The sequence below is a fragment of the Carassius auratus genome, chromosome 22 (genome assembly GCF_003368295.1).
Source record: "Carassius auratus strain Wakin chromosome 22, ASM336829v1, whole genome shotgun sequence".
Classification (NCBI taxonomy): Eukaryota; Metazoa; Chordata; class Actinopteri; order Cypriniformes; family Cyprinidae; genus Carassius; species Carassius auratus.
In genome coordinates this window covers 21,089,155-21,103,431 of record NC_039264.1, presented here as the reverse complement: position 1 = coordinate 21,103,431, position 14,277 = coordinate 21,089,155, and the positions used below count along the sequence as shown (strand labels likewise).

At 35.6% G+C, this 14,277-nt stretch overlaps 1 long non-coding RNA gene across 1 annotated transcript; it reads right to left on the bottom strand.

Annotated features, from left to right (window-relative positions):
* Positions 1-827: 827 nt before the first annotated feature.
* LOC113040002 (uncharacterized) lies at positions 828-3,578 on the bottom strand. The gene is made up of 4 exons (XR_003275129.1): positions 3,369-3,578; positions 3,184-3,244; positions 1,507-1,609; positions 828-1,396 (listed from the first exon to the last, which is right to left on the bottom strand). It is a non-coding gene; the product is annotated as an uncharacterized LOC113040002 (long non-coding RNA).
* Positions 3,579-14,277: the final 10,699 nt, after the last annotated feature.

Here is a 14,277-nt window from a genome sequence, read left to right as displayed (position 1 = left end):
GAAGGTTAATGTCTTGAATAATAGTGAGTTATAAAGTAGATTATATTCCATATGTCAGATGGGCCACATACTTTTCTCTCCATTTGGACCCAAGTTTGTGAAAATGCTGTCTAACCATATTAGAATAGTTTGAAAAGCCCAAGCATAATTATAAAGAGAGAAGTTTGAAAGAGCCATTCCACCTTCAGCTTTCCTGTTGAAAAAAAGTAAAACACAAAACACAAAAGTGTGTTTTACTAGTTCTATGGGATTTACAGTCTCATAAAAAAAGGAATTATTAGTCCATTTGTTTAAAAATATTAGTCAAAAAAAAAAAATAATAATAATTGTAAAAACATCAACCCTTCATAACAAGAAAATAGGGCCTTTGGCCACTAGAGGGAAAGTTGGCTTTGAACAATGACTGAAAATTATTTCTATCCTCAATTCCTAAATATTTAAATTGAGACGCCTGATTTTAAATGGATAGTGTTAAAGAACTGAAAGGAATTGGATCTTTAAAGGCATTCATTGACCAGTCTATTCTGTATTCTGAGAATGTACCACAATGAGAGACTGAGCTTATACTGTATAACAGGATATCATTGGTATGTAGCCTAATGATTTAATACTTATTAATACAAATAAAAATAAATAACGCAGGTCTATATGTAATGATGCATGTCAAATAATTATGGTAAATGATGCATGGTAAATGTATTCCTTTTTTACAGTTTTTAATACATTCACTATTGAACTAATACAAGTAATTAGTATTACTACAGAACTGATGTAAACAATTATGTGGAATAAGGTTGTAATGTCTTGTCTGCATCCATTGCCTCTTAATTCCTGTACTTGTGTACTTCCATAACACATCTTGTTCAACTTTTCAGACAAGCGAAGATATTGATTATTGATATTTAAACCTCAGTTCTGTATTGCACTGCATTTATTGTCCATTCATTTGTTAACATAATACTGTAAGGCAAGCTAAACAAATCTTTAACATTAAATGATGAAAAGGTAATACATTTTCACAGCGTTCTCTCTTCTGTCCCCAAAGAGTATTTGGATGCATTTAATAACATCTAAAGACAACTATCATTATATAATGTAACAGAATCTTTTTGCTTTTATTTTTAAGTGTTAACAAACTGGAAAGTTTCAATTTTGACTTAAGCATAAAAATACTTTTTGTGGTCACTTTAAAGAATGTCCAAAAGTTGTGCTTCCTCTGGATATGCATTAATCTATTCTGATGATACACTGATTTTAATTTTAACATATTTGTCCATAAAACTGCAGCCATTCATATTCACTCCCTCGTCTGTTGTTTTGTCTCCATTCTCTGTACATGCATCGGAACATTCACATACAATCTTCATATTCTTCATCTTCTCCATCTTCTCTATCACTGTGGAGAGAAGTTCCATTAGAAACATTGATGAACATTTGATGAATGTTCACAGAAAACAATGTGTCTTAAGAGTTCTGAGGACAGCTGGGATTTACTGGGACACTGACCGCTTTCTTTTGTGAAGGTACATTTTGAAGAACATCAAGAGCAGCGCAATTGAGATCACAACACTCAGGAAAACTCGGAATCCAAAGACAGCCTTATCATTGTCTGAGGAAGAAACACATGAAACTAGGCTGAATAAACTGCTTCCAGTATATTGGTACATTTAAAGGTGCAATCTTCAGTTGTTTTCTTCATTAAAAAGGTTTTGCATAAATAAATCAATGCTATATCAGCAGCCTAATAAAAGTGTTTATTTGCCAAAGCTGTTGAGATCATGCTGAGATCCGATGACCAGCCAAATACTCAGGTTATCTTTATTCTAGCATGTTTTTGGACACTTCTGCTTGCAGAATATTATATATATATATATATATATATATATATATATATATTTTAGGGGTGTAACGATTCGCTGAGTGAGCGAGCAGTTCATACACGGTACACGGTGGCCAGTGCGTTTAACAGACCAGAAATAGAAGATCCTCCAATAACCAACAGGTCTGGTGTTTGGGTGCACTTTGGATTCCCTGTAAGCTATAATGGTGATGGCAAGAGAGTGGTGGATAAAAAAACAATGGTATGTCGCATCTGCTACATCACAATAGGGTACACCAGAGGGAATACAAAAAAAAAAAAAAAAACACCAGTGGGAATACTTGAAACATGTCAACTCATTTACGCCGACATCACCTTAGTGTGTCAGTATCTGGGAAAAGACGAAAAAAAGGAGAAACATACACGCAACAAACTATCCCCGCAGCATTTATACAGACATTTCCAATTGATTCAAACAGGGCAAAAGACATCACCGCGGCGATCGGTAGGCTACATTTACGTTACATTTACATTATAGCCGTGGATATGAGACCTTACTATTTACCATTCATTCTATCATCACCATTATAGTTTACAGGGAATCCAAAGTGCACCCAAACACCAGACCTGTTGGTTATTGGAGGATCTTTTATTTCTGGTCTGTTTAATGCATTAGACATTTTGCAGTGAGCCTTCAGCGCATGCTGAGTGAGCGAGCGCCTTAGGGGCCGTTCACATATCTCGCCTAAAAACGCGTGAAAAACGCTAGGCGCGTCTTTCTCCTCCTTTCCAAAGCGCTCGGGCAGAAGCGCCCCTGAAGCATCTGCCTTTGCTAAGAAACAATGACGTGCTCTCTCCATGAAGACGCGGAAATTTCAGCAAAGGATAAATGGATTTGCAGCTCTAAAAATCGCTTGCAGTAGGCTAGCTCTGCTACTAAATTTATTTCAAAATTGCAATCCTTATACAACTATGATCAGCTGTTCCTTCATCTTGGCTGAGCTTTCAACATTGTTACGGGAAATGATGAAGCTGATTGGTTAGTTCTTGTTACATGACCTGCGGTGCGCTTACGGCTTTCTGAAAAGTTGAGATGTTTTTACATTTTGCTGTATCTAAAACGTACCGAACCGAACCGTGACATCAGTGTATCGTATCGAACCGAACCGTGAATTTTGTGAACCGTTACACCCCTAATATATGTGTGTGTGTGTGTGTGTGTGTGTGTGTGTGTGTATTGGCCAGATTAACTAAGTAAGTACTTTTGGAAAGATGATACATGAACAGATAAAAATGATAGAGCTGAACTGAAAATGGCAAACATCTCTTCTAGTTTTGCTGGACTGGGAAAAGGTTGTTCTTACACTGAGTAGTAACTTCAGAAGTAATGAAAGCTGAATGTCCTTCTTTATTCTTGGCTGTAATCTGAAAATAATAAATATTTACTGTGAAACAAACATGAAAACATTGCATAAACATCAATTCCAACATTAACTCTTTGGCATGCTGAGTGACAGATGGTGAAAAAAACTAAGTGGGATTTAGGTACCTTAATTTTATATGTTGTAAGGTAGTAAAGATCTGGAAAATGAAATGAACATTTAGTTTTGGGTTTGGTGATTAGAGGCTCTCCATTGTATGTGATTTCAGCTTCAAATATTCCCTCTCCTCCATTCCAGTCTATCTTTGGTCCATTGCTTTCACATTTTATTTCAAGAGAATTGTGAGAAGGGTGAGTTACTTCAATTTGTGATCTGAAAATGGGCTCTATCAAACAGAATGAAACAAAACATATTTTAGACACACAATGACATCATTTACATTTATGAAAACTTCATTCAGCAGTAAATTTTTAATTGACTGTAAAAAAAATTATTATTAACAATACACATTACAGGTCCTTTTCAAAAAATTAGCATATTGGATTAAAGTTCATTATTTTTCATAATGTAATGATAAAAATTTTACTTTCATATATTTTAGATTCATTGCACACCAACTGAAATATTTCAGGTTATTGTTTTAATACTGATTATTTTGGCATACAGCTCATGAAAACCCAAAATTCCTATCTCAAAAAATTAGCATATTATGAAAAGGTTCTTTAAACGAGCTATTAACCTAATCATCTGAATCAACTAATTAACTCTAAACACCTGCAAAAGATTCCTGAGGCTTTTAAAAACTCGCATCCTGGTTCATTACTCAAAACCGCAATCATGGGTAAGACTGCTGTCCAAAAGGCCATCATTGACACCCTCAAGCGAGAGGGTAAAACACAGAAAGAAATTTCTGAACAAATAGGCTATTCCCAGAGTGCTGTATCAAGGCACCTCAGTGGGAAGTCTGTGGGAAGGAAAAAGTGTGGCAAAAAACGCTACACAACGAGAAGAGGTGACTGGACCCTGATGAAGATTGTGGACAAGGGCCGATTCCAGACCTTGGGGGACCTGCGGAAGCAGTGGACTGAGTCTGGAGTAGAAACATCCAGAGCCAACATGCACAGGCGTGTGCAGGAAATGGGCTACAGGTGCCGCATTCCCCAGGTCAAGCCACTTTTGAACCAGAAACAGCGGCAGAAGCGCCTGACCTGGGCTACAGAGAAGCAGCACTGGACTTTTGGACAAATTTTGCATGTCATTCGGAAATCAAGGTGCCAGAGTCTGGAAGGAAGACTGGGGAGAAGGAAATGCCAAAATGCCTGAAGTCCAGTGTCAAGTACCCACAGTCAGTGATGGTCTGGGGTGCCATGTCAGCTGCTGGTGTTGGTCCACTGGGTTTTATCAAGGGCATGGTCAATGCAGCTAGCTATCAGGAGATTTTGGAGCACTTCATGCTTCCATGATTCCATCTGCTGAAAAGCTTTATGGAGATGAAGATTTCGTTTTTCAGCACGAACTGGCACCTGCTCACAGTGCCAAAACCACTGGTAAATGGTTTACTGACCATGGTATTACTGTGCTCAATTGGCCTGCCAACTTTCCTGACCTGAACCCCATAGAGAATCTGTGGGATATTGTGAAGAGAAAGTTGAGAGACGCAAGACCCAACACTCTGGATGAGCTTAAGGCCGCTATTGAAGCATCCTGGGCCTCCATAACACCTCAGCAGTGCCACAGGCTGATTGCCTCCATGCCACGCAGCATTTCTGCAAAAGGATTCCCGACCAAGTATTGAGTGCATAACTGAACATGATTATTTGAAGGTTGACTTTTTTTGTATTAAAAACACTTTTCTTTTATTGGTCGCATGAAATATGCTAATTTTTTGAGATAGGAATTTTGGGTTTTCATGAGCTGTATACCAAAATCATCAGTATTAAAAAAATAAAAGACCTGAAATATTTCAGTTGGTGTGCAATGAATCTAAAATATATCAAAGTTTATTTTTTATCATTACATTATGGAAAATAATGAACTTTTATCCAATATGCTAATTTTTTTGAGAAGGACCTGTATAGATAAAAAAATACATGGGGTAAATCTTAATATCCATAAAATAACTGCAAAATGAAGAATGACAGAGGAAAAAGATCTGAAGGGAAAAGGAAGAAGAAAAACTTACTGTCAGAAACCATTTTACTGTTACCAGTGTAAATTACATAATTTGTTTGTTTGACTGTTCCAGTAATACTGCATGTATAGTCTGTATATGGCAATAATCCAGTAATACTACAGACTGTACTAGTGACACTGTCTTGTGTACAGCTCACACCTGAAAGACAAAATATACCTGAATAAGACACTGAACATCTATTACCTCTAATATCATAAAAGACCCTGGAGTATTATTACAGATAATGTGCTGATGATAATTTCAGTGATGGTGTATTGGTAAAACAACAGGAAAGTTGGAGCTCTTACGATGATAGTTTCCATCACTGTCAGGGGTTTTGCAGCTGGCTGAATAACTGTCCCATTTAATGCCTGAGCATCGATCTCCCTTGAATGAAGTCCAGGAGATTTCCAATGAGCTTCTGGATAGGGGCTGAAATCGCCCATTCTTTTGCCAATCTGTAAGAAAGTAAAATAGAAATCATCAACAATACAAAACAAATCTTCACAATAGACAATTACACAAGGCTCTCCATGACTCAAAAAAAAAAAAAAAGTGCAGTGGTCTATTTAGGATTTCTCGGTCACACTTGTCAGCGTATAAAATAACATTAAATATCAATATCAACTTTTGTTTAAAAAAATAACATCTTTAAAATGTAACAAACAAAGAGATAAAATCATAATCTTTAGTTTAAGTGAAGTCAAAGTGATATAGTGAGTTTCATGATGAAAAGATACAAGTTAAAATTCACTAATAAAACAGTGGACAAAAGAACGAAACCAAATATGTTGTTGTTATATAATGATAAAAACCATTTGATTACATATTATATATTTTTCATAAATATATTTTCACATAATAGTATGCCTTTTGAGTGCTGTTTGAAATCTTCTTCTAAAATTAGCTTTTTCTCATGCTCCTATGTTTATGTTCAGTTATGATGAGGGAATTCGCAAGAGTGCGTAATTCAGTCAGTGAACACGCACTAGCTCAAAAAAAACTGATGAGTTTCAGCGAGGACTCATCTGGGCCGGGTTTCCCGATAACGATGTATCTTAGCTCTTAAGAGCGTTTTCTACGTGCAAACTTACGAACGCTCGCAGCAATTCCACGAGCACTCAACATTAACGCGCGAGAACGCGCTCTACGTGCTACTTACGAGTCGCTGTTTAACCTTATATGGAATCGTATTCTGAACGTTTAACCTAATAATTGTCATCTGTTTTGGATTACCAATCAAGACAATCAAGTCTATATAAAGCACCTACATACAAGCGGAGACACTGGCAAAATGGCTGAAAAAAAATAAAAACAAGAAAAGATACCTTTCAAAAGGTTGAAATTAATGTCCTCTTAGAGGAGATAGAGGAAAAACAAAGATGTGATTTTTACCAGATTTAAAGGACACCATACTAATAAAGAAAAACAAAACATCTGGGAGGACATTGCTACCAAACTAACTGCAACCAGGGGTGATCAAAGGTCAGGGAAGGAGGTCCACAAGAAGTGGCAGGATTTTGCAAGCCTGGCAAAATGGAAGGGGGCACTGCAGAGGACTGCAATTAAAAAAACAGGTAGTGGGACCAATGAGTCCCCCCTTCTTACAGCCGAGGAAGAAAAGGCATTGTCAATACTTGGCACAAGTAGGGATAACTGAGCCTGAGCCTGAGCCTGAACCTGAGTCCGGTCCTTCATGCTCAGAGGAACCATCAGTTTCATCTGCCATCTCTGAGCACCTACCATCTCCTAGTCCTCCAATAAACCCGCCCAGGCCACAGCCTCCATCTTCAGTGGTCCAGACTGCAGCCACAACAACTCAGCAGTTTGAGAATGTCTGTAGCTGTAGTCAGGACCCAGTGTAGCTGGAGAGAGAGAAACTAGATGTCTTGAAAGACATTAGGCAATGCCTTCAAGAAGCCAATGAGAGAGACAACAACTTCCAACAGCAGCTCATTGAGCTCAAGAAGGCCAAACTGGCCTTAGAAGAGAGGAGTCTTGCACTAGAGGAGATGAGTTTTGCAAGGCCCATAATTTCTGTGCCAATTATCTTGCCAGAAGACACAGGTAATGTGATCTATTGTTTCAGTAATTTGTGCAATGTGAAATGTTTTCTATATGTAGTTATGACTCATCTCACTGTACAATGTATTTTGCAGGTTGTGGGGAACTGAATAACCCAAATTAATAAAACTATGCAATGTTTTTTATTAATAAAGCTATATGCAGTGTTTTTGATGTCCATGTGTTTGTTGAACCATGCACACGAGGCCTGAGACCATATGAAATAATATAATAATTGCTATGAGTTCTTCCAAATGTTTCTGAAGTAAATGGCTAATGGTTGATGATTATTTTCAGACATAAGCATTTAAGTTTCAATATTATTAATATAAAGTTTATATATGTGGCGTGACAGATAACACAAATATATATACAGTACTTCATCTAGCCAATACATTTCTACAGGTATAGACAAAAAAAATCAACAACATTTTTTACCAGTACTGTTCTATGTATAAATTTTTATAATAAGCACAACTTTTCATCATTATGAACAGAGGATAGATTAAAGGAATATAATATGTAATCTATACAGTTTCTAAGCATGCCACACCTTCACTTTCTTCAAGGTAGGGCCTAATGTCATTACTGAAATTGATGATAGGCAGTGGGATATGTGAACATTATCACAGCCTGATGACCTTCACATGGTTTCTTCAATTAAGCTAGGATTAGTATAGAGTTTACACCTCACTAGACTTGCAGAGGAAATCATGGCTGCACTACAGCGTGTTCTTCAATTGAGGGTCAGAGAAAGACAAAGACCGAGACGACCACGAAGTAGACTGGTGACTTTAAATCCCTTCATCAGACAGCATCAAACCCCCTTGGATATCCTTGATGACATGGCTATAATAAGGCGATAATAAGGCGATACCGTCTGCCAAGAGGACAAATAGCCCAATTGCTAAATAGCATTGGACCTCAGCTGATGCGTGCCACCAGGAGAAATTTTGCCTTGTCCCCTGAAATCCAACTCCTATCAGCCTTGAGATTTTATGCAACAGGCAGTTTTCTCCAGGTACTTGGTGATGGGCTTGGACTAAGTAAGGCATCAGTTTCAAGAGCTGTTCAAGCGGTCACCAATGCATTACTTCCACTTGCTGTGGAACACATTCAATTTCCAGCATCAAGACAGGACATCACAGAAATACAACAGTATTTTTTAACACATCATCACATCCCACAGGTCATTGGAGTGATCGATGGTACCTTGATCCCTATCCTTACACCATCTGTGGATGGCCATGTATATATATGCCGCAAAGGATATGCAGCTATAAACTGCCAGGTGATCTGTGACCATAAGGGTTTGATTACAGACATTGTTGTAAGATGGCTCGGAAGCACACACGACTCCTTCATGTTCACCAATTCATCTGTTGGTCAGGAGGCACAAAACTTACAGGGACAGTGGAGGCTGCTTGGGGACAGTGGTTACCCACTGAGGCCATATCTCTTCACGCCTGTGGCTAATCCTATGAATAACAGGCAGACAAATTTCAACGAGGCACACCGTGTTGCACGTAGTATTGTGGAACGCACAATAGGGAGGTGGAAGATGCGCTTTCGGGCAATTCACCAGTCCAGCGGTGGTCTTTTGTTTGCTCCACAAAAGTGCTGTGCAGTAATAATAGTAACAGCTATGCTGCACAACATTGCAGTGCAGATGAGAGTGCCCTTACTTAACAGGGAGGAAGATGAAGAGGTGGAGGAGGAGGAGGATGTGGTGGACGAAGATGGCATGGGACCACATGGCCAACCAAGAAATGCCCAATACATGGCTGGTTTTCGTGCACGCCAGCAAGTCATTGACAGATTTTTTTTTAATTCATTCCTATTTTGCCCAGTCTTTGAAGCAAATTTCCCACATTACTTCTTTTATTATTTTTTTTTGTTCATTCATTTCATTTAGATGTGTGTTTTTTTATCTTGTTTTCAACTTTTTATTTATTTCATTTATAAATTCATGTAAACAAAAAAGAAGTACAATAAAGTTTACAATAAAGTACAATCAAAATATTATTATATTACTCGCGTTGCAGTGTGTTAAATCTAGATAAAAGTGTAATCTGCCGGTTGTCCTGCAGGTGTCCTCATAAATCTGTCTTCTTACGATTCACTTGGGGATGTACGATTACTCCAGAGCACTCGTAGATCTACGAAGATTTTCAAGTGCTACTTAAGCTACGATGCTTTTGGGAAACAGACCGTAATATTAAGATCAATCGTACGATCGTTTTTGCGATCAACTTAGGCTTACGATGCTTTTGGGAAACGCAGCCCTGAACGATTCTGTTTTGTCATTTCATTCATTAGTTGAAATGTACTGCCATATACAGTTCTATGGAATGCCACGTCTGCCAAAATAAATAAATACATAAATAAATATACAAATAAATGTAATATATATATATATATATATATATATATATATATATATATATATATATATATATATATATATATATATATATATACATACATAGAAAAGCAAAAAACGAAAATAAATAATTATTTATACATTTGTTTCCTTATTTATGTATATATTTATTTTTTCCCATATTTATTTATTTCTTCTTTTATTTATTTATTCATTTCTACATTTATTTATTTCTACATTTATTTATTTCTACATTTATGTATTTCTTCATTTATTTCTTCCTGCGTAGGGTAATGAGGAGGGCGTGGTTTACCTCAGACATAGCAATCGAGCTCAGAGTAAGCGAAGGCGAAGGGTTGAGGCCACAGTGACACCCTGTGGCGAAATACAATAAGTATCACTGACGTTGATACGGTCTGTGACTGCAAGGTATACTGTTAAAATCTTACTGTGTGACATGGAGAGGCTAGTCTTTATTCCGGACATGGCCATAGAACATCGTTTGGTCTGGATTTGTAAAATGTCCTGGGCTAACAAACATGAAACAGAGCCTCTGAAACGGAAGCGCTTGATATTTTCCATTTTTCGGTCAAAACTCACGGAAAGGAAACAGGGCACATAGGCTACAGTGAAGTCGACGCAAGCATATTGACCAATGCTTTTGAAACGAAGCCTAATTTCCAAAAACAATACAGACAGCAACAGCCTTATTAAATTTATGAACGTCACGTTAATCCACATCGATAAATTCAGTTAGAGGATAAGACTGTAGCCTATAGGGCAATAGCCTACCACTAAAATCCAACCAGAGCTTCATCAGAGCCATCAATACAGAAGAGATCTTAATGCATTTAAACAGCAATTAGAAATGCATACAAATATTATGAAGTGTCTTAGGCCTACATTTTGAAGACATAAATATGACATGATGGAATCAATGAAGTGATAGCCTACGTTTAATATGAAACTAAAACAGACACCAGGTGGCAGAAAGTCACTGTCTTAATGAGTGAGTTCAATCCACTCGTTTGATACACCGAATCAAAAACAACTCAACGTGTTGAAGCGATTTGTTTCTGATCATTTATATTTAGGCCTATGCGTTATCTAAATAATTATAATAGCCTAATAATAATAATAATAAATAAATGACCAAATGTTCAAAAAGTTGGCAGAGAGGGGTCATGTTCGGGGAAACAACATAATTGTTGATAGGCTATATTTTTCGGGGCCATGGGTTTAATGAGTTCGGTAAAATTGGCAAGATATTCACAGATTCGACTTTTCCGGATCAATAACTCGCGAGCAAAACGTTTTTGGTACACGAATTATGCCTCTTTTTACTCGTAGTGATGTAGTTAACGAGCTACAAGCGAGTTTGCCTGAAAACAAGCTTTCCTCCGCTCTGTACAAAATACGTTGATCTCAATGCGCTGGCGTCTGAGAGACAAGTCCTAAGGGACCGTCTGCAAAGTGCGATACGCGAAAAAGGATACTAATAAAATACTCAATAACTTCACAGTAACACACTGTAGTGTCACCAAAATTCAGTTCACACATCACTGCTCTCCTGTTGGTTTAACTACAATGCTGGTTTTTAAAAATAGTTGCTTTTGCACAATTTTTATGATTTTTTTTTATTATGAAAACGTTAATAACGTTACTGTAACACACTGTACTTTCACCAAATTCAGTTCACACATCACTGCTCTCCTGCTGGTTATACTACAACTTTCATTTTGAAAGTAATTGCTTTGGCACATTTTTTATGATTTTTTATTTTGAACAATGGTTAATAACTTTACTGTAACACACTGTACTTTCACCAAATTCAGTTCACACATCACTGCTCTCCTGCTGGTTATACTACAACTTTCATTTTAAAAGTAATTGCTTTGGCACATTTTTTTGAATTTTTATTATGAAAAATAGTTAATGAATTCACCATTATTGGACATAATAGTTAATAACTTTACTGTAACACACTGTACTTCCATCAAATTCAGTTCACACATCACTGCTCTCCTGCTGGTTATACTACAACTTTCATTTTGTAAGTAATTGCTTTGGCACATTTTTTTTTTTAAATTTTCTTATTAATAAAAATAGTTAATAAATGAATCATTATTGGACATAATATTTAATAACTTTACTGTAACACACTGTACTTCCACCAAATTCAGTTCACAAATCACTGCTTTCCTGCTGGTTATACTACAACTTTCATTTTGAATGTGATTGCTTTGGTACAATTTTTTGAATTTTTATTATGAAAAAAAAAACAGTTAATGAATTCACCATTATTGGACATAATAGTTAATAACTTTACTGTAACACACTGTACTTCCAACAAATTCAGTTCACACATCACTGCTCTCCTGCTGGTTATACTACAACTTTCATTTTGAAAGTAATTGCTTTGGCACATTTTTTAGATTTTTTATTATGAAAAATAGTTAATAAATTCATTATTATTGAACGTAATAGTTAATAACTTTACTGTAACACACTGTACTTTCACCAAATTCAGTTCAACCATCACTGCTCTCTTGCTGGTTATACTACAACACTCATTTTGAAATTCATTGCTTTTGCACATTCTTTATGATTTTTATTATGAAAAGTAGTTAATAACGTCACCGTTATTGAACATAATAGTTAATAACTTTATTGTAACACACTGAATTTCAACCAAATTCAGTTCACACATCACTGCTCTCCTGCTGGTTATACTACAACTTTCATTTTGAAAGTAATTGCTTTGGCACATTGTTTATGATTTTTTATTATGAAAATTTTTTAATAAATTTACTGTAACACACTGTACTTTCACCAAATCCAGTTCACACATCACTGCTCTCCTGCTGGTTATACTACAACTTTCATTTTGAAAGTAATTGCTTTGGCACATTTTTTTGAATTTTTATAATGAAAAATAGTTAATAAATTCATCATTATTGAACATAATAGTTAATAACTTTACTGTAACACACTGTACTTCCACCAAATTCAGTTCAACCATCACTGCTCTCTTGCTGGTTATACTACAACACTCATTTTGAAATTAATTGCTTTTGCACATTCTTTATGATTTTTATTATGAAAAATAGTTAATGACGTCACCGTTATTGAACATAATCGTTAATAACTGTAATGTAACACACTGTACTTCCACAAAATTCAGTTCACAAATCACTGCTTTCCTGCTGGTTATACTACAACTTTCATTTTGAATGTAATTGCTTTGGCTCATTTGTTATGATTTTTTATTAAGAAAAATTTCTAATAACTTTAGTGTAACATACTGTACTTTAACCAAATTCAGTTCACACATCACTGCTCTCTTGCTAGTTATACTACAACACTCATTTTGAAATTAATTGCTTTTGCACATTCTTTATGATTTTTATTATGAAAAAGAGTTAATAACGTCACCGTTATTGAACATATTAGTTAATAATTTTACTGTAACACACAGTATTTCAACCAAATTCAGTTCACACATCACTGCTCTCCTGCTGGCTATACTACAACTTTCATTTTGTAAGAAATTGCTTTTGCAAATATTTTATGATTTATTATTAAAAATAGTTAATAACATCACCATTATTGAACATAATAGTTAATAACTTTACTGTAACAGACTGTACTTCCACCAAATTCAGTTCACACATCACTGCTCTACTGCTGGTTATAATTCAACTTTCATTTTAAAAGTAATTGCTTTTGCACAATTTTTATGATGTTTTATTTTGAACAATAGTTAATAACTTACCTGTAACACACTGTACTTCCACCAAATTCAGTTCACACATCACTGCTCTACTGCTGGTTATACTACAACTTTCATTTTGAATGTAATTGCTTTGGCACATTTGTTATGATTTTTTATTATAACAAATAGTTAAATTCACCATTATTGGACATAATAGTTAATAACTTTAATGTAACACACTGTACATTCATCAAATTCAGTTCACACATCACTGCTCTCCAGCTGTTTATACTACAACTTTCATTTTGAAAGTAATTGCTTTGGCACATTTTGTATAATTTTTTATTATGAAAAATAGTTAATAACTTCACCATTATTGAACATAACAGTTATTAACTTTACTGTAATGCACTGTACTTTCACCAAATTCAGTTCACACATCACTGCTCTCCAGCTGGTTATACTACAACTTTCATTTTGAATGTAATTGCTTTGGCACATTTGTTATGATTTTTTATTTTGAAAAATAGTTAATAACTTTACTGTAACACACTGTACTTCATCAAATTCAGTTCACACATCACTGCTCTCCTGCTGGTTATATTACAACTTTCATTTTAAAAGTAATTGCTTTGGCACATTTTTTTGAATTTTTATTATGAAAAAATAGTTAACAACATCACCATTATTGAACATAATAGTTAATAACTGTAATGTAACACACTGTACTTCCACAAAATT